The sequence below is a fragment of the Archocentrus centrarchus genome, chromosome 6 (genome assembly GCF_007364275.1).
Source record: "Archocentrus centrarchus isolate MPI-CPG fArcCen1 chromosome 6, fArcCen1, whole genome shotgun sequence".
Classification (NCBI taxonomy): Eukaryota; Metazoa; Chordata; class Actinopteri; order Cichliformes; family Cichlidae; genus Archocentrus; species Archocentrus centrarchus.
Window position 1 is genome coordinate 21,894,047 of NC_044351.1, and position 23,909 is coordinate 21,917,955.

General features: G+C 42.0%; 1 protein-coding gene across 1 annotated transcript in view; it reads right to left on the minus strand.

Annotated features, from left to right (window-relative positions):
- Window positions 1–19,795: 19,795 nt before the first annotated feature.
- Window positions 19,796–23,909, minus strand: part of LOC115781197 (kielin/chordin-like protein) — a 31,477-nt gene continuing 27,363 nt past the window's right edge. The window contains exon 22 of the mRNA XM_030730707.1: window positions 19,796–20,328. The gene's annotated coding sequence lies outside the window, so the exon portion shown is untranslated. The remainder of the gene's footprint in view (window positions 20,329–23,909) is intronic.

The window sequence follows — 23,909 nt, forward strand, 5'->3', positions numbered from 1 at the left end:
TCCTCCACTCCCCTGCCTGTCGTGTAAGCAAATTGAAGTGGGTCCAGATGTTCTCTAACTCTAGATAAAAGAATTCCCTTAATAATCTTTTCAAATGTCTTCATTGCTAATGAGGTGAGGGCAACAGGCCTAAAATCATTCAAGGACAGAGTGTCCTTACTTTTGGGAACAGGAACAATGGTTGAGGTTTTCCAAAGCTGAGGGACCCTGTGAGTATTAAGAGACATGTTAAAAAGAAAACTAACGATATCTGCCAGCTGCAGGGCACAGTTTTTAAGAATACGGCCTCCAATGCCATCAGGACCTGAGCTTTTTCTCTCCTTAGTCTTCCGAAAGAGATTACAAACAGTTCCACTATCAATGTGTACTGTGTTTGTGACATCTGAGGGCACACTCCTAAAACCAGAAAGCTCCTCGGTAAAATCATAAATATTAAAACGATTGTAAAAACCATTAAAATCATTAGACAACTTAAAAGCAGGCAAAGAATTAAAACTAATCCAAGTCCTTTTGGTTGGCATCCCCATCAAAGATTTAACCCCATCCCAAGCCAGTCGAGAATTATTGGACCTAAACATATTCTCCACCCTCTCCTTATAATTCACCCTGGCTATTTTCAGTTCCTTCCTCACTTGTTTTTTGAGTAACTGATATCGAGCCATATGCCCATTATTAAAACTTATATTTCGCAAGTTAATTAAACTTTTTACTGATTTGGAAATCCATGGTTTATTATTGGGAAATATAGTGATGGATTTCCTGGGGATGACTGATTCTTCGCAGAAGGAGACATAAGATGAGACGGTGTCTGTGAGCTCATCAAGGTCAGTGCATGCAGTTTTAAACATTTCCCAGTCAGTGCAGCTGAAACAGTCCTGAAGACAGCGGATAGACTCCTCCGACCACACCGGAAACAAACGTCGCTCCGGCTTGTGTTTCTTCAGGGCAGGTTTGTAGGACGGAACCAAATAAACAACACTGTGGTCCGATGAGCCGAGCGGGGCTCTGCTTAAGGATTTATAAGCGTCTTTCACCGTCCCATAACACAAATCCAAGGACTTCGTAAGTCGAGTGGGGCACGTCACATACTGATAAAAGTTGCCGAGTGACTTCCCGAGCCTGCAATGATTAAAATCCCCCATAAGAAAGTTCGGAGCGTCTGGGGAAATACCCTGAAGGCAATGCACGGTCTTCCCAATAGCCTGAGAAGCTAAATCCACATTGGCCTTAGGATGAATGTAAACAAGAGTAATAAAAAACTGTGGAAATTCCCTGGGCAGATAAAAAGGGCGCAACGACACAGCAAGAAGTTCAATATCGGGAGTACAGTGCGTCTCCCTGATGACAATTGTGCTGCACCATTTTTTATTCACATAAAGGCACAAGCCTCCACCGAGTGATTTACCTGTCACCGTGGAGTCTCTGTCCAACCGAATGGGCTCTCCGAACCCCTCAATCTCTAAGTCCGACTGCAAGTCATGATCCTTTAGCCATGTTTCTGTCAGTGCCAAGACACAAGCACTTTTGTATTCTGCCAGATACCTGACATTTGCCTGAAGCTCCTCAATTTTCCCACGGAGTGACTGGACATTTGCCAACATGATAGTGGGACGTGGCATCCGACGGTGGCCCTGCCGCTTCAGCCTCTGACGCACACCACCGCGTCTCCCCCGTTTTCTGACCCGAGACAACCTGTGCTCCCAACGTCGATTCTCCGTGGAGTTTCCAATCTGGAGAATATCCGTGGGAAAAACTGCAGAGGGTTCCACAAAGCCCACACCTGAGTCCCGCAGGAAGAGGAGGAAATCCCGACTATAATGCCGACGTTCTTGGTTCACAGAGTCCGCCCAAAAAGTGACACAAAAGTGTCAAAACGATAAAAAAAAAATAGCACTAAGCAAGCGTAAGTCATCATGATTGTTGCTTTTCTAACATTTGCCCTATAACAAAAATAAGAAATAGTATAAAATACAAATACACAACGCGCTCAACTACTGCTGCCTGTCGCCATTACCTGCAGCTTTATCACCAGGGCCTCCATTTCCTCTGAGAAACTCATCATCTTGTTGATATTTTCAGGGATGTTTCTCATAGGTTTAAGGCAATAGAAGACGTTTGGAAATCCAAACTTCGAGCTCTGACTTTCGCTGTGCACTCACAATAGAAAGACAGTGAAATGACTTCTGCTTTGGAAGTGTCATTGTAAGAAGCTAAAGTAAGAGAAACTCCATGTTTGTGAACACTAGTGTTCTGTGATGGGTTCAAAGAGATATGAGAAATATATGGTTGAGTTGTAGCCGATCAGGGTTTTATTGTAAGGATTGTTAAAGCTTTTTGTGTTAAAACAACGGAGTTGAACTTAAAAAAATGCTTAATTGATTTGTTTATTTCATTATTTATTGTTAAAAACTATGTTTAAAAAGCATTATCAGTTATCTACAAAAGGGGTCTGAATCTGGTCATCTGTGATCGATTGCTTTTGTCTCCACCCACTAGCCTAGCGGAAATCGCGGTGTTTTCCTCATTCGAGTAAACGTTCTCAGTGAGGAAACATCGGATCATCACTTTTGGGATTATTTCTCCCCTTCAGGTATGTTGATGTGATCAATGCTACTAAGATAAGTTGTATAAATAAGTATGCTAATACTGTCCTAAGCATTCGTAAAAGTATGCATATTGGTTCGAAAGTTTTGCATAGTGTGTGTTTGTGTGAGCGAGGTCCCGCTCGAGAGTTATGCTGAGCCTATGGCAGCGCCAAGTCCTGCCGCCATTTTCTGAACATGCCTGTAAATGTATTTTAATCAGTTCTGGATTGTGTATGTCTTTGAAATACTTTATTCGAGTAAACGTTCTCAGTGAGGAAACATCGGATCATCACTTTTGTGATTATTTCTCCGCTTCAGGGGCGTAACATTTTGGAGGCACCGCTGGGATTGTTCCTCAGATGTCCAGCTCCCACAAAACTGGCGGCTGAATTCTGAGGTAACAGAATCCCCCCACACAATTCAACTCAGGCAGGCGAGGAAGGTGTTGCTGTGAGGAGAGCTGGAAGCTGGTGGTTGAGTAGCTGTTACCTGAGGCCAGTCAGAGATCATCAGGGACATTAAAGACCATCCCCTTCAGAACGAAGTCCTGCACAGTAAAGTTTTTCTGCGTCCTGTTAACATGACGACTGTTTTGGAAGAGCTACAGGAAGAGGTAGTAGCAGAGCTACACACCCTGAGTAGAGACAATTTACGCCGAGTTTGTGATTTCCTGAACATAGCAGGTGAGCGGAAAATAAATGTGGAAGGAAAATCCCGCCTATCACTAGTGACTCATATACTGAAACATCTTGAAAGAGATGAAGTGGCAGAGTTAGAAGATGGTGGTGTGTCAGAATTGTTGCTACTGAAAGACAAAATGGCTGATTTAGTTGCAAGTACAGCTAACGGAGCTGCACAAACTGTTGAAGCTGCGGAACGAGCAGGGATTCAGAGGGAAGCAGCGAAAAAAAGGACTGCAATGCAACATGAAGTTTATGAAAGAGAACAATTTACTCCTGCTGATGGTATTCCTTATGAGCCCCAGCACCATCCCCAGTCTTATGCTAGTCAGCAAGTCAGCACACAGCCCTCAGCCACTGCCCCACCCCAGCAGCTGAGTCCATGCTGGCGCAAAGATTTCAAAATCTCAGGTCAAATTGGTGAACCAGGCCAGAAAGATACATTAACATTTTCCAGCCTTGCTCATCAAATCGAGAATGGACTAAAAAGAGGTTATCTTGAAATAGAAATAGTAGAGGCTGTGATTCGAGCTATTTCTCCAGGCTCACAGCTACGCAGCTATTTAGAAGGGAAACCCCACCTCACTCTTCCCACACTTCGGCGCATTCTGCGCTCCCACTTTCAAGAAAAGAGTGCCACAGAGCTTTACAAGCAGCTAGCCTCTGAAGCGCAGAACAGCAAAGAAACCCCTCAGAGTTTTCTCATGCGAGTTTTAGATTTGAGGCAGAAAGTATTGTTCGCTTCCCAAGAGTCAGAATCAGGGCTTAAGTATGATCCCGCTGTAGTCCAGCGCATGTGTTTGCACACATTACTTACTGGTCTTCACAATGACAGTATTCGAATAGACATGCAGCCGCTCCTGTTAGATGCTGAGACCTCAGATGAGCTTCTTCTAGAGAGGTTGAATGTAGCCTGTGCTACTGAGAATGAGAGAAGAAACAAAAAGAAACTTAGCAACACACAGTCATCCACAAGTGTAAGTGTAGTGCAGTCAGAAGAAAGACTACCTGTAAAGAACCCAGTAAAAGAAGCCCAAATAAGGGTTCCACCTGAATTATTGTCAGAAATACAAGAGCTTAAGTCGGGAGTAGCTTCCTTAAAAGGCCTCAGTGCAGAGATAGCCCAAATTCAAGAAACCTTACAGAAGACTAGAGCTCAGCCACAGCCCTGGGGTCCACAGACAGTGAGCTCAGAGAGAGACTCCCAGTCACCTGTTTCACAACAGCAGCCCTACAACAGCTACAGTCAGTCTCAAGTACCCCCAATACAGCATCAGTATGGACCTAATCAGTACACAAATTACCCTGTTCGTGCTTCACGAAAATGCTTTGTTTGCCAGCAGGCAGGATTGAATGAGCGCTGCATACACTGCTTCCGGTGTGGAAGTGGAGAACATTTCCAAGCTGGGTGTAAAATCAGAACAATCAGACCGCCTAGAGAGAATCCTTTAAACCAAAAGTGGTTACCACCGCGGCACAGGTGTTAACCATAGGCAATAGAGAGTCCCAGAAATGCGCAAACTGTGGCAGTGCTGATTTACCTGACAAACTGAAGCAATGCATTTTACTGTTCGAAAGCATGTCAAAGACAAAACTGGACTGATCACAAGGGGAAATGTACTCTCCTGTCAAGTACCAGGGTGGCACCTTCTTACAAGGGAACAAGAGCTAATAGTCAACCCCCCTTAACTCAAGTTAACCACCCCCACAAAGTCACCTCATTAGTGGGCAGGCAGTGCCTTGTTCAATGTCACCTGAATGGTCACCGACTGCAAGCATTATGGGACACAGGTTCCCAAGTTTCAATAATTGATGAATGGTGGAAAGAGGAATACTTACCAGCCACAAAACTGAGGGATGTTTCAGAGCTCCTTGACTCACCTGATAATTTGACACTGACTGCTGCAAACGGGACTGAAATACCATATTTGGGGTGGGCTGAAACCACTTTCCGATTAGCCTCTGAAACAGACCAAGCAGATGAACTGATCATCCCAGTGCTTGTGATGAAAGGCTGGCGCCTTTCTCACCCGATCATAGGCTTCAATGTTATTGAGTACATCTTGACAAAGACTGAGAAAGCTAAGCAGTATAAAGCAATAAAGAAAGCCTTCCCAAGTCTCAGAAGAAACAAGGTAAGGGCTTTTATACAAGCTGTCAGTACAGAAAAAGTAAATGAATATGCAGTGAAAACAAAGAAAAATGGAGTTGTGATTCCAAAGCATAGCAGCACTCAGATTGACTGCCGTATAGCCGCACAACCCTTTAAAGAGAATGTGACCTTGCTGTTTGAACCAGATCTGAACCCACAGTGGCCAGATGGTCTTGAGTTTTATGAGACGCTACTCAGCATTAGAAAGGGTGTATTCCCAGTCATCACAGTTGATGTTTCCAACCCAACTGATCATGACATTCTGTTACCAGGGCGTACTTCCATTGGCACTGTAGAAACCATTGCGACAGTTTTGCCCGCCCAGATTTTTGAGAAAGCTCCGGCCCAAGCCTCAGTAAACCATGTCGGCGTGGGGCTCACAAGTAGCAACAGTTAGCAGTGGGATCCTCCTGTGAACCTAGACCATCTTAGTGAGGATCAGAGACAGAACCCTCCTAAAAACTGACTACCCAGGGTTGAGACCAGGAAGCAGAGTTGCAGTCTTACACGCCTCTCTGCAGCTTCTCTCCTCCTGCCATCCCCCCAAAACCCCATCCCCATAGAGTCGGTGCCTGCTCCCAGACCACCAAAAACCAAAGCTAAAATCAGCAAAAAGCTATTTAAGCATAAAAATTCAAAAACAATAAATAATACAGCTTCATCAACTGCACCAAAAAATAAAACAATTAAATGTGGATTATTAAACATTAGGTCTCTCTCTTCCAAGTCCCTGTTAATAAATGATTTAATAATTGATCAATGTATTGATTTATTCTGCCTTACAGAAACCTGGTTACAGCAGGATGAATATGTTAGTTTAAATGAATCAACACCCCGAGTCACAGTAACTGTCAGAATGCTCGAAGCACAGGTCGAGGAGGAGGATTAGCTGCAATCTTCAATTCCAGCTTATTATATAATCACAGACCCAGACAAAGTTTTCATTCTTTTGAAAGCCTGACTCTTAGTCTTGTCGATCCTAATTGGGAAAATCAAAAACCTGTTTTATTTGTTATTATCTATCGTCCACCTGGTCCCTACTCAGAGTTTCTGTCTGATTTCTCAGACTTTTTATCTGATTTAGTGCTCAGTTCAGATAAAATAATTATAGTGGGTGATTTTAACATCCATGTAGATGCTGAGAATGACAGCCTCAACACTGCATTTAACCTATTGTTAGATTCAATTGGCTTCTCTCAAAATGTAAAGGAGCCCACCCACCACTTTAATCATACTCTGGATCTTGTCCTAACATATGGCATAGAAACTGAAGACTTAACAGTATTCCCTGAAAGCCCCCTCCTGTCTGATCATTTCTTAGTAACATTTACATTTACTTTAATGGATTACACAGCAGTGGGGAATAAGTTTTATTACAGTAGAAGTCTTTCTGAAAGTGCTGTAACTAAGTTTAAGGATCTAATTCCTTCATTGTTATGCTCTTCAGTGCCATGTGCCAACACAGTGCAGAGCAGCTACCTAAACTCTGCTCCCAGTGAGGTCGATTATCTCGTCAATAGTTTTACATCCTCACTGCGTATAACTTTGGATACTGTGGCTCCTCTGAAAAGGAAAGCTTCAAATCAGAAGTGCCTGACTCAGTGGTATAATTCACAAACGCACAGCTTAAAGCAGTTAACCCGAAAGCTGGAGAGGGAATGGCGTCTCACTAAATTAGAAGATGCTCATTTAGCCTGGAAAAAGAGTTTGTTGCTCTATAAAAAAGCCCTCCGTGAAACTAGGACATCTTACTATTCATCATTAATTGAAGAGAATAAGAACAACCCCAGGTTTCTTTTCAGCATTGTAGCCAGGCTGACAAAGAGTCAGAGCTCTGTAGAGCCGAGTATTCCTTTCACGTTAACTAGTAGTGACTTCATGGATTTCTTTACAAATAAAATTTTAGACATTAGAGAAAAAATTATTCATAACCATCTCAAAGATTATTCTTCATGTTCGGCTGCTTTCAGCACTGCTGGTATTTGTTTAGACTCTTTTGCTCCAGTTGATCTTTCAGAGTTAACTTCAATAGTTACTTCCTCCAAACCAGCAACATGTTTGTTAGATCCCATTCCTACTAGACTGTTCAAAGAAGTCTTTCCAATTATTGATGCTTCAATCTTAAAAATGATCAATCTGTCTTTATTGGTTGGCTATGTACCACAGACCTTCAAGGTGGCTGTAATTAAACCTCTGCTTAAAAAGCCATCACTTGACCCAGCTGTCTTAGCTAATTATAGGCCAATCTCCAACCTTCCTTTTCTCTCAAAGATTCTTGAAAGAGTAGTTGTAAAACAGCTAACTGATCATCTGCAGAGGAACGGTTTATTTGAAGAGTTTCAGTCAGGTTTCAGAATTCATCACAGTACAGAAACAGCATTAGTGAAGGTTACCAATGATCTTCTTAGAGCCTCTGACAGTGGACTCATCTCTGTTCTTGTCCTGTTGGACCTCAGTGCAGCTTTTGATACTGTTGACCATAACATTTTATTACAGAGATTAGAGCTTGCTATAGGTATTAAAGGTACTGCACTGCAGTGGTTTGAATCATATTTATCTCATAGACTCCAATTTGTTCATGTAAATGGGGAGTCTTCTTCACACACTAAGGTTAATTATGGAGTTCCACAGGGTTCTGTGCTAGGACCAATTTTATTTACATTATACATGCTTCCCTTAGGCAGTATTATTAGAAAGCACTGCATCAATTTTCATTGTTATGCAGATGATACTCAGCTTTACCTATCAATGAAGCCAGATGACACACATCAATTAATTAAACTGCAGGAATGTCTAAGACATTAAGGCCTGGATGACCTCTAATTTCCTGCTTCTAAATTCAGATAAAACTGAAATTCTTGTTCTCGGCCCCACAAATCTTAGAAACATGGTGTCTAACCAGATACTTACTCTGGATGGCATTACTTTGGCCTCCAGTAACACTGTGAGAAATCTTGGAGTCATTTTTGACCAGGATATGTCCTTCAATGCACATATTAAACGAATATGTAGGACCGCTTTTTTGCATTTGCGCAATATTTCTAAAATTAGAAACATCCTTTCTCAGAGTGATGCTGAAAAGCTCATTCATGCATTTATTACTTCTAGGCTGGACTATTGTAATTCATTATTATCAGGCTGTCCTAAAAGCTTTCTGAAAAGCCTTCAGCTGATCCAAAATGCTGCAGCTAGAGTACTGACAGGGACTAGAAAGAGAGAGCATATTTCCCCCATATTGGCTTCTCTTCATTGGCTCCCTGTTAAATCTAGAATAGAATTTAAAATTCTTCTCCTCACATACAAGGTCTTGAATAATCAGGCACCATCTTATCTCAAAGACCTCATAGTACCATATCACCCCAACAGAGCACTTCGCTCTCAGACTGCTGGCTTACTTGTGGTTCCTAGGATACTTAAGAGTAGAATGGGAGGCAGAGCCTTCAGCTTTCAGGCGCCTCTTCTGTGGAACCAGCTTCCAGCTTGGATTCGGGAGACAGACACCCTCTCTATTTTTAAGATTAGGCTTAAAACTTTCCTTTATGATAAAGCTTATAGTTAGGGCTGGATCAGGTGACCCTGAACCATCCCTAGTTATGCTGCTATAGGCCTAGTCTGCTGGGGGGTTCACATAATGCACTGTTTCTTCTCATTCACCTTATTTACTTTGTTTATACTCCACTCTGCATTTAATCATTAATTGATATTAATCTCTGGCTCTCTTCCACAGCATGTCTTTCTCTCCCCTCAGCCCAACCGGTCGCGGCAGATGACTGCCCCTCCCTGAGCCTGGTTCTGCTGGAGGTTTCTTCCTGTTAAAAGGGAGTTTTTCCTTTCCACTGTCGCCAAGTGCTTGCTCATAGGGGGTCGTTTTGACTGTTGGGTTTTCTCTGTATTATTGTCGGGTCTTTACCCACAATACAAAGCGCCTTGAGGCGACAGTTTGTTGTGATTTGGCGCTATATAAATAAAAATTGAATTGAATTGAATTGAATTGAATTGAATAGATAGTGAAGCAGATGCTTAGAGAAGAGTGTAATTCCATCTCAAGATCAGAGAATGATATTGGCTGCATTGAAAAGTTACAGATGGCCATCTCTCTTAAAGATGCTGAGCCAATTAAACGCACATATGTCTCGGTTCCCAGTCCCCTGTACCAGGAAATGAAGGACTACCTTCATGATCTAATAGCACAGGGCTGGGTCAGGAAGTCAAACTCCTCGTACTCCTCACCTGTTGTGTGTGTACGAAAAAAGGACGGTTCTCTTAGGCTGTGCATTGATTACAGAGGCCTAAATAGAAAAACATATCCTGACCGCCAGCTGACTTTGAAGCTGTTAGGAAACTAGAAGACACCAGACGTCAGACTGTGGGCCAACTCAGAAAAATCCTGGGTCTCCTCACTTATTACAGACAGTACATCAAAGACTTTTCAAAGAAAGCTAGCTGTCTTTATGAGCTCCTAAAAGCAGATGCAAAAGAAGCTCCTAACAGTAGCAGGGAAACAAAGGCAAAAATGGGGAAAGTGAGCTATGTTGTACCCTCAAACAAGCCAATCCTGTGTGCGGACCATCACCAGCAGGTACTTGAACAACTGATTGACTGTTTGCTCCATCCACCAGTATTAGGCTTCCCTGATTTCACTCAGCCATTCATTGTACATACCGATGCATCACATCAAGGTCTAGGAGCGGTACTGTATCAAAAGCAAGATGGCAAGCTCAGAGTTATTGCTTATGGCTCTCGTACGTTGACACCTGCTGAAAAGAACTACCACCTTCATGCAGGCAAGCTAGAATTTTTGGCTTTAAAATGGGCAATTACTGATAAGTTTCGTGACTATCTGTACTATGCCCCAAGTTTCACTGTGTATAGTGATAACAACCCACTTACCTACATCCTTTCGACTGCAAAACTGAATGCAACCACCTCCAGGTGGGTTGCGGAGTTGGCTGCCTTCCACTTCACTATAAAATACAGACCCGGGAGGGAGAACAGTGATGCTGATGCTTTGTCAAGAATGCCATTTGATCCAGAGTCACTAATGAGAGAGTGTTCTGAGGAACTGTCACCTACCACCATTGCTGCTGCTGCCCAAGCTGTTGCGGTACAAGAAGGGTCCCCTGCAACTTGGTCGCTCTTAGCTGCATCTGTGTCGGTCTTGGCTGAAAACGAGTCAGCCACTGCAGCATTAGCACCTATCCCAAAAGATCAGTTAAGAGAGGCACAAAGAGCAGACTCTGTAATCTATCCTGTGTTAGAGAACAAACTTTCAGGCTCCAAGCCACCAGTTAAAGAGCTGAGGACATTTAGCCCAAAGACAAAGTGCCTGTTCAGGGAATTGGACAAATTGTCACTAGACAGTGATGGCCTTCTGTTTAGAACCACCAGTGCTCGTAAGCAATTGGTGCTGCCAGAAAGGTACAAGAGCAGAGTATTAAGAGAGTTGCACGATAACATGGGCCACCAAGGCACCGACCGCACAGTGTCACTGATTCGTGACCGCTTCTTCTGGCCATATATGCAATCCGACATAGAACACTATGTGACTAGAGCCTGCACCTGCCTAAAACAAAAAAAGCCCTGCCACGACATCAGAGTTCCGTTGACAAATATTGTAGCAACACAACCCTTTGAATTAGTGTGTATTGATTTTCTCCATCTTGAGCGATGCAAGGGAGGATACGAATACATCCTCGTTATTGTTGATCATTTCACACGTTTTGCTCAAGCATACGCCACCACATCAAAGTCAGGAAAAACTGCTGCAAACTTGATCTTCAATGACTTTGCTTTAAAGTTTGGCTTCCCCTCTCGCATCCATCATGACCAAGGGGGAGAGTTTGAGAATCAGCTGTTCAGCCAGTTAAAGAAGTTAAGTGGAGTGGCTGGATCTAGGACAACGCCTTATCACCCAATGGGGAATGGTCAAGTGGAACGCATGAACAGGACATTGTTGCAAATGCTTAAGACACTGACTGAGACACAGAAATCAAACTGGAAGGAGTCTCTGAACAAGCTGGTGTATGCCTACAACTGTACCCGTTGTGAAGTGACTGGTTATTCACCATTCTATCTTCTGTATGGGAGATCACCCAGGCTCCCAGTTGACATGCCGTTTGGGCTGCACACACAGTCAAGTTCCAGTGACCAGCGTGAGTATGTGAAAAAATGGAAGCATGGTATGGAGGAAGCCTCTGCCAATTCAAATCAAAATGCTCAAAAAGCTGCTGAAAGGAGTAAAAGGTACTATGACAAGGGCGTAAGAAGCTCGGTGCTACAACCGGGTGAACGTGTCCTGGTTAAGAATCTGACACCCAGAGGGGGTCCAGGCAAACTCCGTAGCTACTGGGAGGACTTAGTTCATGTAGTAGTGAGACAGATGCAGCCTGACTTGCCAATTTATGAAGTGAAACCTGAAAGAGGAGGAGGACGCTCTAGGGTCCTGCACAGAAACCTGTTAATGCCCTGTGATCACTTGCCTTTTCAAACACAACCAGAGCCCTCTGAGAAGGAGCAAAAGAAGCAGAAAAGAGGGGCCCGGCCTGATATACAAACGCAGGAGTCGGATGAAGAGAGTGGGGATGAGTATGAGCTTCACTATGTACCACTCCCAGCGCACACAGTGCCAACAGAGAGAAACCAGGTTCTGGATGAATCAGAGATGGCAGGAGAGCAAGCTAGAGTGCCAGCTTGTGTCTCACCACCAGCACAGCTTCCTCAGGAAGAGCACCTGGAGCAGTTCATTGAGCTTAATGACAATCAGCTTCGGAGGAAATTGACTTACCTGCTGAAAATCTACATGACGGGAACTCACTGCATGCTTCCCCATTTTCAAGTGCAGCCATTGAACCTGAAAAGACACCTTACCAGCTGCCACAGAGAGAGAGACATCCACCGAAACGCACGACTTATGATCAGCTGGGCATCCCTTCCTGTTACAGCATCCAGCCAGCATCTCAGTTACCACCTGTCTGTCACGTACCAGGACTGGTCCCATGGTTGCCACCCCTGCAGCCATACTACTTCCAGCCTCCCATCATGTATGGACTGAGTCCACAGACTGTTGGTGGGCAACATATGGACTGTTAACACAGACTGTTGCCATGAACAACTAACACACTGTTGCCATTGTCATCTGATGGACTGTTTACATTGTTGTCATGGACAATTCAAACATCACACAGACTATTGCCACTGACAATTCATGGACTGTCTAAGCAATGCTGTCTAATGCACTTGTCAAATTGTGACCCTTGAACTTTGTTGATCCATTATGTTGGGGAAGGAGCGGTTCAATGTCAAGTTTGTGTGTGATTGCAGTTGTAGAAAAAAAAAGAGAATATTTGTAAGTAGATTTTTGTAATTGTTTAATGTCGGGACGACATTTATTTTGTAGGGGAGTGTGTAACAAGCTAAAGTAAGAGAAACTCCATGTTTGTGAACACTAGTGTTCTGTGATGGGTTCAAAGAGATATATATGGTTGAGTTGTAGCCGATCAGGGTTTTATTGTAAGGATTGTTAAAGCTTTTACAACAGAGTCAGGATACTATGCTGTAGTCAGGATACTATGCTGTAGTCACGCGAGACTTTGTGAATCTCGGCAGTATCGTCAATGGCGGCGTGACTCTATCTGCAAACATTTGAGTGATTAGCTTTTTTTTTTTCACCAATTTATAACTAGACAGGCTTAAAACTATAAAATATAGGTAGTTTCTTAGCCTAACTTTTATTTTTTATAAATTTTTTTTTATAAATTTTTTTCAACAATCTGGAGGACGGTAAAGAGGACCTGGATAGTTTGCTGCGGTACATCGACGGGTGTTTTGAGCGAGTCGTCATGGGGAAAACCGACAAGACGCCGACTCCCTCCACCAGCAAGGGAACTCCGTCCACAAAAAGAAGCCGCCCCGAAGATTCCCCAGAGGCAACTTCGCCACCCACCACCAATATTTTGGGCATTCTGGAGTCCATTAACAACAAGCTGTCAAGCTTTGACGCCCGCTTGGCCCTGGTTGAAATCCTCCACAAGGAGTTTCAGGCCCTGCGGGAGTCAGTCAAGTTCAGCCAGCAGCAGGTGGAAACACTCGCTGCTGAAAACGCTGTCCTCAGAGAGTCGGTGAATTCCCTCACCGAGGAAACGACCCGGCTCTCAGAAGAAAATAAGAAAATTAAAGAATCGATTATCGAGCTTCAGGCCCGCAGCATGGTATCCCGGAGAAGGCAGAGGAGGACCCGGAGGCTACAGTGATGGAGTTTATCCAAACTCACCTGAAGCTCCCGGAGGACGCCGTGAAGACCATCGCCTTCCATAGAGTCCACTGCTTGGGAGGGAAGCGACCCGGAGCACGCAGACCCAGACCGATCGTAGCCAAATTCGAACACTTCAAAGAAAAAGAGCTGGTGAAGAGCCGCGGCCGGGAGCTGAGAGGGACGGACTTCAGCGTCAACGATCAGTTTCCAAAGGAGATCCTGGAGCGACGCAAGGTCCTGTTCCCCATCTGGAAGAAGTTCATGCAGGGAGGCTCCCGGGCTGTCATCGCCGTGGACAAACTATATGTAAACGGACAGCTTTACCGCGACAAAAACACCACGCCATGGCTCTACTGATCGATCAGGTGATCTATGTCCACATTAACGCTCTTTTCTGAGTTTTTTTTTTTTCTTCTCTTCTGTCCTCTTCTTTCTCTACTTTCTCTGCAGTTTTCGAAATGTATATTCAACTATCTAAATAGTACCATTAAATAGTTTAAATCTGTCTAAATAGTACCATTAACGCCGACAAGTCAGCATAGTGCCGTGATCGTTTGTTTGTTTGTTTGTTCTGTTTTGTTTTCCCCTCATCTAATTTAATTCTGTCACTTAGGTCACTTTTTACACGTCTTTTTTCTTTCTGCACTCAGCAATATGTTTACGTCACTTACAATGCTACAGTTTACTACACTAACATACAGCGCAGACGCACACACACCAACATACAGCGCACATACACACGCACACATCAACATAAAGCGCACACACACGCCAACATACAGAACATATGTACACACACACACACACATCTTTAGTGAGCACACAACAGTCCATCAGTTAGTTTAAACATGAGCACACTCAGATTTGTCTCATGGAATGTGCACGGAGCTGGTTCGAGGGAAAAGAGACTAAAAATTTTTAATCGGTTAAAAGACTTAAAAGCAGATGTTGTTTTTCTGCAGGAGACACATGTGTCCAAAACATCTGTGCACACTCTCTCCTCTCCACAGTTCCCTCACACGTACTCAGCCTGCTATAACTCCAAACAAAGAGGTGTAGCTATACTGATTAACAAGAAGATAAACTTTAACATTAGCAACAGTACAATAGACCCTGAAGGTAGATTTATAATACTTAATTTATCTATACAGAATACAGATTTATGTATTGCTAGTATATATGGGCCAAATGTTGATGACCCCTCCTTCTTTCATGCTTTGTTCACTTCACTCTCAGATCACTCTGACACCACACTTGTAATAGGAGGAGACTTCAACCTGGTACTTAATGCAGATACTGACAGGCTCAGTACAGCAGTGAGTCAGAGGAACTGGCAGTCTGCAGACATTCTTAAACAGTACATGAAGGATTTTGGTCTTTGTGATGCTTGGCGTTCACATCACCCCACTCTGAGAGATTATAGTTTTTTCTCCCCAGTACATCACTCTCACTCCCGCTTAGATTACTTTTTAGTTAGCAGCTCCATGATGATGGATATCACAGACACTCAGATTCACCCTGTCACTATCAGTGATCATGCACCGGTGTCTATGTCTCTGACACAGAAAAGAGTCACACCACCAATCAGGAACTGGAGATTTAATACATCATTACTTAAAGAAGAAGGTTTTATTAATTATTTCAAAAAGGAGTGGTCAGCATACTTAGAATATAATGATATTCCAGGAATATCACCATGTGTTCTTTGGGAAGCAGGAAAGGCAGTAATGCGGGGCAAAATATTATCTTACTGCTCACATAAGAAAAATAAAGAAAAAACACTTGTGTTACAATTAGAACAAAAAATTAAATCTTTAGAAACTGCCTATGCCGCTTCACCACAAGAACATATAATTATCAGCCTGAGGAAACTGAAACTGGAGCTAAATGAAATAATTGATAAAAGGACACAATTTATGTTGCAGAGGCTGCATTTGGAAAACTTTGAGCATGGAAATAAATCTGGAAAATTCCTGGCCAACCAATTAAAACTGAATAAAGAAAAAACAGCTATTTTTTCTATTAAAGACTCGACTGGTATTATTACTCATGACCCACAACAAATAAATAACTCTTTCAAAGACTTCTATGAAGCCTTATATTCACCACAGATTAACCCATCTGATACTGAAATTGAAGAATTTCTTAATAATATAAATCTACCAAAACTAAATGACGGCCAGGCTGCAGCTCTGGATTCACCTCTTTCATTGTCTGAACTTAGTGAAGCCCTACTGCATCTCCCAAATAATAAAGCCCCAGGCCCAGATGGTTTTCCAGCCGAGATTTATAAAGAATTTTGGTCTGAGCTAGCTCCCATTTTTTTCAGAATGGTGACTCAGATTCAGAATGATCACACATTATCTCCAACCATGAACTCTGCTAACATTAGCCTGCTTCTTAACTACTCACCCCAAGAAGATACAAGTAAAATGCTCAAATTTAAATGGAAAACAAAGATCCTGAAATACCTAGGCATTAACATTACATTAAATCTAAACAAAATATATAAAACAAATTATGGTACGATGACTAATAAAATTAAAAATGATCTGGACAGGTGGGCCCCTTTGAATCTTGGCTTATATAACCGCATAGAAATTATAAAGATGATTGTATTACCCCAACTATTATTTCTTTTTCAATCCTTATCAGTGGAAATCCTTACCAAGCAGTTTAGTAAGTGGAACCAATCCATCTCTAGGTTTATATGGCAGAACAAGAAACCGAGGGTACGCTACAAAACTTTACAGTTACCAAAAGATAAAGGAGGAATGTCACTCCCATGTCTGGAAAATTACTACAAAGCAGCACAACTGCAGTATGCTGCTTGTGAAGAGGGGTATGATGCAAAATGGAAAGAACTAGAAGTAAATCAAACAGACATCCCCCTTCAAGCCCTGCTGGGAGATAAGCACCTCAAGAATACATATTCAGAAAAGTTGTGTGTTTTTACAAAAGCCCCTCTCAACACCTGGTTTAGAGAATTCCGCAACCCCCTCACAGAGAGGAGAACATGGCTATTTAGATGGATTTTAGACCCGCACAGCTTGATTCCAGATTCAAGGAATTGACCAGAAAAGGTATTACGTCATACTGTGTGATCTCTTCTGGAACCGACTTGGAAAGCTTCCAACATTTACAAGAAAAATTTGACCTTGACAAGTGTGACTTTTTCAGATACTTACAGCTCAGGCATCACTTTAATAAAAATGTTAAAATACTAGAAAGAAACGATCAGGATTTAGCTAATATTTCTATTGACGCTTATAAGGGTAAATCCAATAAGAAGAGACTATCCAGAATATATGCATGCCTAGAAGCATACAATAAAACATCAACACTACACATTAAAAATAAGTGGGAGAAGGAGGCCAAAATAACATTGACAGACAATGAGTGGCTAAACATATGCCAAATTAATTCCACCACCACCAGCTCAGGGCTATGGAGGGAATATTCATGGAAAAATATCATTAGGTTTTTTATAACCCCCAAAATAACATACTCTCAGACTGGCAGAACTGATTCTGGGCATTGTTGGAGACAATGTAACAATGTGATGGCAGACCATTTTCATGTTTTCTGGGGATGCCCACTGATTCATTCCTACTGGTAAAAGATAGCCAAAGAGATAAGAATAATTCTTGGATTTGGAATTGACTTTAACTTTCAAACTATATATTTATGTAATTTACCAACTGAACTCAACTCTCCAGATAAATACCTTCTGAAAATACTACTGATAGCAGGGAAAAAAGCAATAACAAGGAAATGGCTTAGTGGGAGCCCACCAACACTGAAAGAATGGTCTGCCACTGTAAAAGAAATATGTGATATGGAGATGCTCACCTACTCCCTGAGACTTCAAAGCAACAAGGCCGAAAAATACTGGTCAAAATGGTTAATATATGCAAATGTAAAAATACTGTGAAGTAATTATTTTTATTTTTTTATTTTTTTTTCTCTCACCTCTCTCTCTCTCTCTCTCTCTATTTTCCCTCTGCTATACTTTGTGATAAAGGTGACTTGATATCAGATAATAAGACATTACTGAAATTTTCACAAAGGGGTCTCCACGTTCTTAGCAGGTGCGTCCAACCTACAACCCCATTCATTCCCCTTGGGACCTCAATAAGTTTTACTGTAACCCGGTGCTATTTGGAACATTATTTGCCCTTTTTTTTTTTTCTTCTTTTTTTGTGATACACCACTGCCTCTCTCCCTCAGTGACCCATTTGTTCAATGTTCTATATGTTATTCAATTCCTATGTTGTGTTCACCTTTGTAAGACTATAAAACTGTTTAAAAACAAAGTTTAAAAAAAAAAAATCCACCTTACACAAAAAGCATAGGATTTATGGTCATTGACTGAGTTTAACATTCAATATGTTACCTGACTGCACACAATATCTAAAAGAGTGAGAGAGAGCAAGAGAGGGAAGAGAGGGAGGGTGGGGATTGGGGGGGCATCATTGCCAGTGATGATAGGCGGACGCTCACCCGATCTGGCAACACTGCTGGGTCGATGCTCTGAAGACGCAATCTTACATTTTCCCCTGGGGCAGTAATCCAAAGGTAGATAGTAGTGAAAGCTTGTTTATTCATTTTGTCAAGATATAACATTTTTCAGATGAAAGGGAGAGACCACAGATATTCACACAAGATGAAAAGTACTTTCTATTCCCAAAAGGATATGACTGCCTTTTCTTGCCTTGTCTTTTGTTTGTTTTTTTGCTTGAAAAAATATCTCCACCCTGTGGCGGACCCGTGTTCTGGTATTCAGCTACCCAAAGCAAGAGAATAAAGGTCTATTCTTAACTGAATCCACAGCAACAAATTCAAGTAAGACTGAAAAAAAAGGAAATGTTCACACTGGCAAGCTTACATTAGGAAGACTCAATGCTGAGACACAGGAACACAGAGTTTATGGCAAAACCTCTTTCGGGAGCAGAACATGTAGAATTAGTTTAGCAAAGTGAGCATGTTGAACTTGTTTTATTGCTTTATTGTAAATGGTCATCATTTCTAGAAAAATCTGACCGTTCATTACCTCTGTTTGTGTGTGTATCATTCTGTCTGTAAACACAATAAACATTTTTAATGAATTCTGATAAAACTTTGTACGTGTGTAGAGTGGGGTCATGTTAACAATCCATTAAAATTTGGCTTTACTTCCACCAAGGTCTTCAAGGTCAACTTAATTATGTATTGGTCTAAAATTGACAAAAAGACTTACAACTTAGAAACTATGATTCTTACAAGTGGGTGTGTATTAGATTAGATTAAACTTTATTAATCCCTTATCGGGGAAATTAAAGAGTTCCAGAACACCCATCCAAAGACAATACAAGACATGGGGAGACAGGTGACTATATGTGTCCTTAGTATTACACACATTTAGCACATAACGCTGTTATCTAAAACTATTGAAAACTAAAAGTAAGCATTAAACTGATATAAAAACTAATTAAAAAAAGCAAAATCACCCTAAAAATCTAATTAAAACTAAAGTAGTGAAAACAATTACAACAAAATAAAACTAAACTATAATGTAAAATCCTAAACTATTTTAACCCTGCTTCAAAAAAGGTCAAACTTTCATGAAATGTCATTCATCTTGAAAACTATGCTCAACATTAAACAACCTTTGTATTGGCAACATTTAGGAATTGATATTGCTCTACGGGGATTCTAAATGTCACATTATATTCTGCATCCAAATATGTCATCACATTTGACCTCTGTCACAACCTGGCTCATAAAGCCATGAAAAAAAAAAGTGAACACACTGTTCACTAATTTAAACAAATTATTTATTAAACAAACTTAAACAGCTGAAATGGAGACGAGTGAGTTTTGATCACACCTCTGATCTCACTTACATTTCACATCTGCCTTTCTTTCAAGTTGACCTCAAATGTCTTATATAAAAGACAGTATTGTAAAGAGAAACAGAATGAGCTGCCTAACTATTTAAAAATATACTATAATATATTATGTGTAAACGCAAGTTATTCAAGTAACTAAATTTATTAGTAAACATATAAATGAATTTTACTAAACAATGAAATGTATAATGAACGATTATACTCAAAATTATAAGCATATAAGCACAGAGGTGTCAGATTAGTTGCTACTTTTTGTTTTCAATTGGGCCACTATCTCAAGTGGTAATTGCAATTTACTGTTAAAACTGTTTACCATAGAATCACAAGAAGAAGGTAAAATATCAGCAGGAAAGTCACATAAAAGCTTGATGATGAAGAAGGCATCTGGATGGTCTCTCCGTCGCTCACTGATGATTTTGCAGAGCTCTGACACCGCCTCCTTCATATCAGTGCTTAGTGGTACAGAGACATAACTAACTGCTGTTAGCTCTTGTGGCATGTAGAAGGGTCGGCTGTCATTAGCTCCATGTACAGGGAACAATCAGTGGAAAATTCCAGAGCATTTTGGCACCAGGATTTGTTTATGTACACACCCAAGCATCCTCCCCTTAATTTACTGACCACCAAGGCTACTCTGTCCACTGCAGCATTCGCCCTTCTAGATGGTTTTGTGAGACCATCTAGAAAGTTTATGAAACTCCATGCTGGTGTCCTTCTCTCCATGTTGGTATCCTCCTGTCTTGTGTGCCTGCGTGGCAAACCTATTGATCTGTATTCACACACATGGGACAAATTTTATTGTTGAAATTAAAATTAAACACAGCTTTAAATAAACCCAGGCACAAGCATCCAAAATGACATTCCAAAGCTGAACAACCCTTGCATCGGGCATTAAAGGGAGAAATTATGCTCCATTACCAAAGCGAGTCTGATATTTGGACTTTTTAAAACAAATTCCCCTTGCTTATACCTCTGTGGCTTTTGCAGCGTAAATATGCTTAAATATCTTTTATATCACCTTGCAGTGTTCCAGGACAGAAATATCTAAACATAACATCTGGAGGAAATGTTTCGATGGACAACACAGTTTCAGTAATCAATATCTGTAAACATTTGCAAAGAGTAGGTTATAATGATAGACATGCTTAAGGACTGTGGGATGTGGTATATTGATTGGCTGCACAGCTCTGATGCCATTCACCCTCAAAAAACAGAGAAAACTTTGAGTTTCTCTACTGGGCAGTTCTCCCACTGGTTCCTTGTGGGAATCCCTTAGTATTTTTAATGCTAGACTAAGAGCTGTAGTCCAGTATTAGAAATCTAAAAAGGGAGGAAGGGAGGGGGGGGCTGTGTTGACATGACAACACTGAACAAAATCTCACAGAGAACCCACATACCCTCCATATTAGCTTCCCTGCACTGGCTGCCAGTCAGTTTTTGAATTGACTATAAGTGTTCTCTGATCTTTTCAGTTTGCACATTCCCACTAGACCATTGAAGGCTGCTGATGAAATGCTCCTAACTGTCCCAAGGTGCAGATTAAAGCACAGAGGAGGCTGGGTCTAAAACTGTGGAGCAAACTGCTGCTTCACATCCTTACAGCTCCAACAGTAGACACTTTTAAAACTCAGTTGAAGACCTATTTTTATTCTCTAGCTTTTTAAATCAGACTGAGTTCTGGGTAGCTTATTTGTCCATCCATCCATTCACTTCCCTTTATCCAGTTCAGGGTCACAGGGGGGGCCCAAGCCTATCCCAGCTAACATATGGCAAGAGGCAGGGTACACCCTGTACAGGTCGCCAGCCTGTCACAGGGCCAACACAGAAAGACAGACAGCCATCCACACTCATATTCACACCTATGGGCAATTTAGAGTGGCCAATTAACCTAACCCCAGTAAGTGCATGTCTTTGGACTGTGGGAGGAAACCCACACAGACACAGGGAGAAGATGCAAACTCCTCACAGAAAGAGAGGCCTGGGTTAAGGTGGAATTGAACCCAGGACTGGTGGCAGCAGTGCTGACCACCACGCCATCGTGCTGCCACCAAGCTTATTTGTGTTGTTTTTTTTAATTATTTTATGTTTCCTGTCTTATGAGTGTAGCCCTGTAGGAAATGGACATAAATAAGTTGATTGAATGTGGTTAAATGCATTTATGTGAATGTTAAAATTTCAAATGTTAAGGTGTTAAGATAATTAATTTGCCATAAATATTCCATTTTATTTGTTTATTTCATTTGTTGTGAAGGAAAGCCAATCTAGTGTTTCATTTTAGTCACCTGTTTCTGTACTGGCTGCTGATTGGAGGTGGTGTGAGTGTGCGCGAGGGAGAAGGAAAAAGAGAGACCCGAGAAGAGAGGTGCGCTAGACTTTGACTGAAAAAGTGAAAGTTTTATGGAGAGTTAAACTGGTACTCCGTGTTCGGACATCGGCCAGGTGGACGGAAGGAGGACAGTTTAATTTGGCGCAGCCTACGCCTCTAAGTGTTTGGACTTGAAAGTCGTGGTTTGCTCGCTGGATAATCGAGCGGAAATTAGCCGCGCTGATCGTCTGAAAGCTGCGGTTGGCTAGCCCGGCTAATCGCTACAGGACTCAGCTGACTCTTACCGCACACAGACAAAAGAGGATCCCAGATAGCGCTCTGAGCTACCTATAGTTCAGAGTTCCTCTGGCCACGCGGGAAACGGCGACCAGACGGGTATTCCCTGTGCTTCTTGCCTGTGTGGGACAACGTGGACTGAACGTTTGCACCGCCATATTGGAAAAAGGTACTGTTGGCTTATTATTTTATTTTGGCTCTAATTGAGTGAAAGGACCGCAAAATTTCTGGTCTCACCGTACCCGAGCTCCGAATCAGGCCTGCAACGGGTTTGTTTTGTTTAATAACATTATTTGGGACTGTTGTGTGTGGGGATACATGTATATTTGAACCGTTAATTGACCTGAAAGAACTGAAATATTGATTTAAGTGTGTTTTTGGTGGTTTTCTAATTAAAGTGTGGTATTGTTAATTCCAATTGTAGAGTGTGTGATGTTATAGTGGTTAAGTAATTAATGTCGTTGAATACGAACTCAGGGCCCATTCATACCGATCAGTAGTATGTGGGTTACATAAATGGAGGCACCGCTGGGATTGTGTTATATTTGATGTGTATAAAAACAAAAAAAAAAATGTATTGAGTCTCTAACTGTATTACATGAGGGAATGTTAATAGAGGATCTTTGACATGGATACCAACCTAGTGACCAGATTGAAGAACTGGTGTAGTGGAGAGACATTAGATGAAAATCATGCTTTACTGACTGTAGTTCCAGAGCACACAGAGATTGCGCAGATAGAAGATGCACTACAGACTATCAAGTGTCTTGGGCGCGTAAGAGTCAGAGGACGAATGCTAAGTGACAGAGACAATCAAGTGTTAGTGCTTTGTGAGTGTCGACAAAAAGTGACTGACTCAGCAGTCCCAAAAGAAGTTCGCTCTCCCGATGGATTGACAGCATGGCCAATTTGTGTAGTAGCTGAAACTCCTGGGGTTGAGGAAGATTTTGCTGGTAAACTGAAAGCTCTGTTGGAGGCTGAAGGAAAGTCTGCCGAGGATGTGCAAGCTTTATTGGCTGGATCACAGCCAGTGTCTCCTACTGAGTCCATCTTGCGTGCTGTTGGTGACCTGCTGGACAAAACAGTTAAACCGTCCCCAGAGAATGCAGGACACCGACGCCTGAGAATTTTTTCAGGTAACATCCCCACCCCAGCGGGTGAGGAACAATTTGACCACTGGTTAGAGCAAGCATACCTGCTGGTCGAAGAGTGTCCTGGCTCTCCAAAAGAAAAAAGGAGGAGACTCATAGAGAGTTTAAAGGGGCCAGCGTTAGATGTGATAAAAGCAGTGCGTTTATCTGATCCGGATGTGACCCCTGAAGGATGTTTAGAGGCGTTAGAGAGTGCCTTTGGACTGGCAGAGTCCGGAGATGACTTGTATTTTGCCTTTAGACTGTTGCAGCAACAACCTGGGGAAAAGTTGTCTGATTTTCTCCGCAGGTTAGAGCGTGCTTTGACAAAAGTTGTACAAAGAGGTGGTATCCCAGTTAACAGTATGGACACCGCACGTGTTGAGCAGCTACTTAAAGGTGCAGTAGATGCTGACTTAATGCTAATTAACCTCCGTCTTAGAGAGAGGAGGACCAAACCCCCAACCTTCCTTGAACTACTGCGAGAAATTCGCATAGAGGAAGAATATGAAGCTTCCAGAGTTAAGCTGAACCGCTCAGTGAGCTCGGTTCAAGTTAAGCCACAAGCTGACAACAGGCAATCTGAGATACAGAGCCTGAAAGCAGAACTCAAAGAAG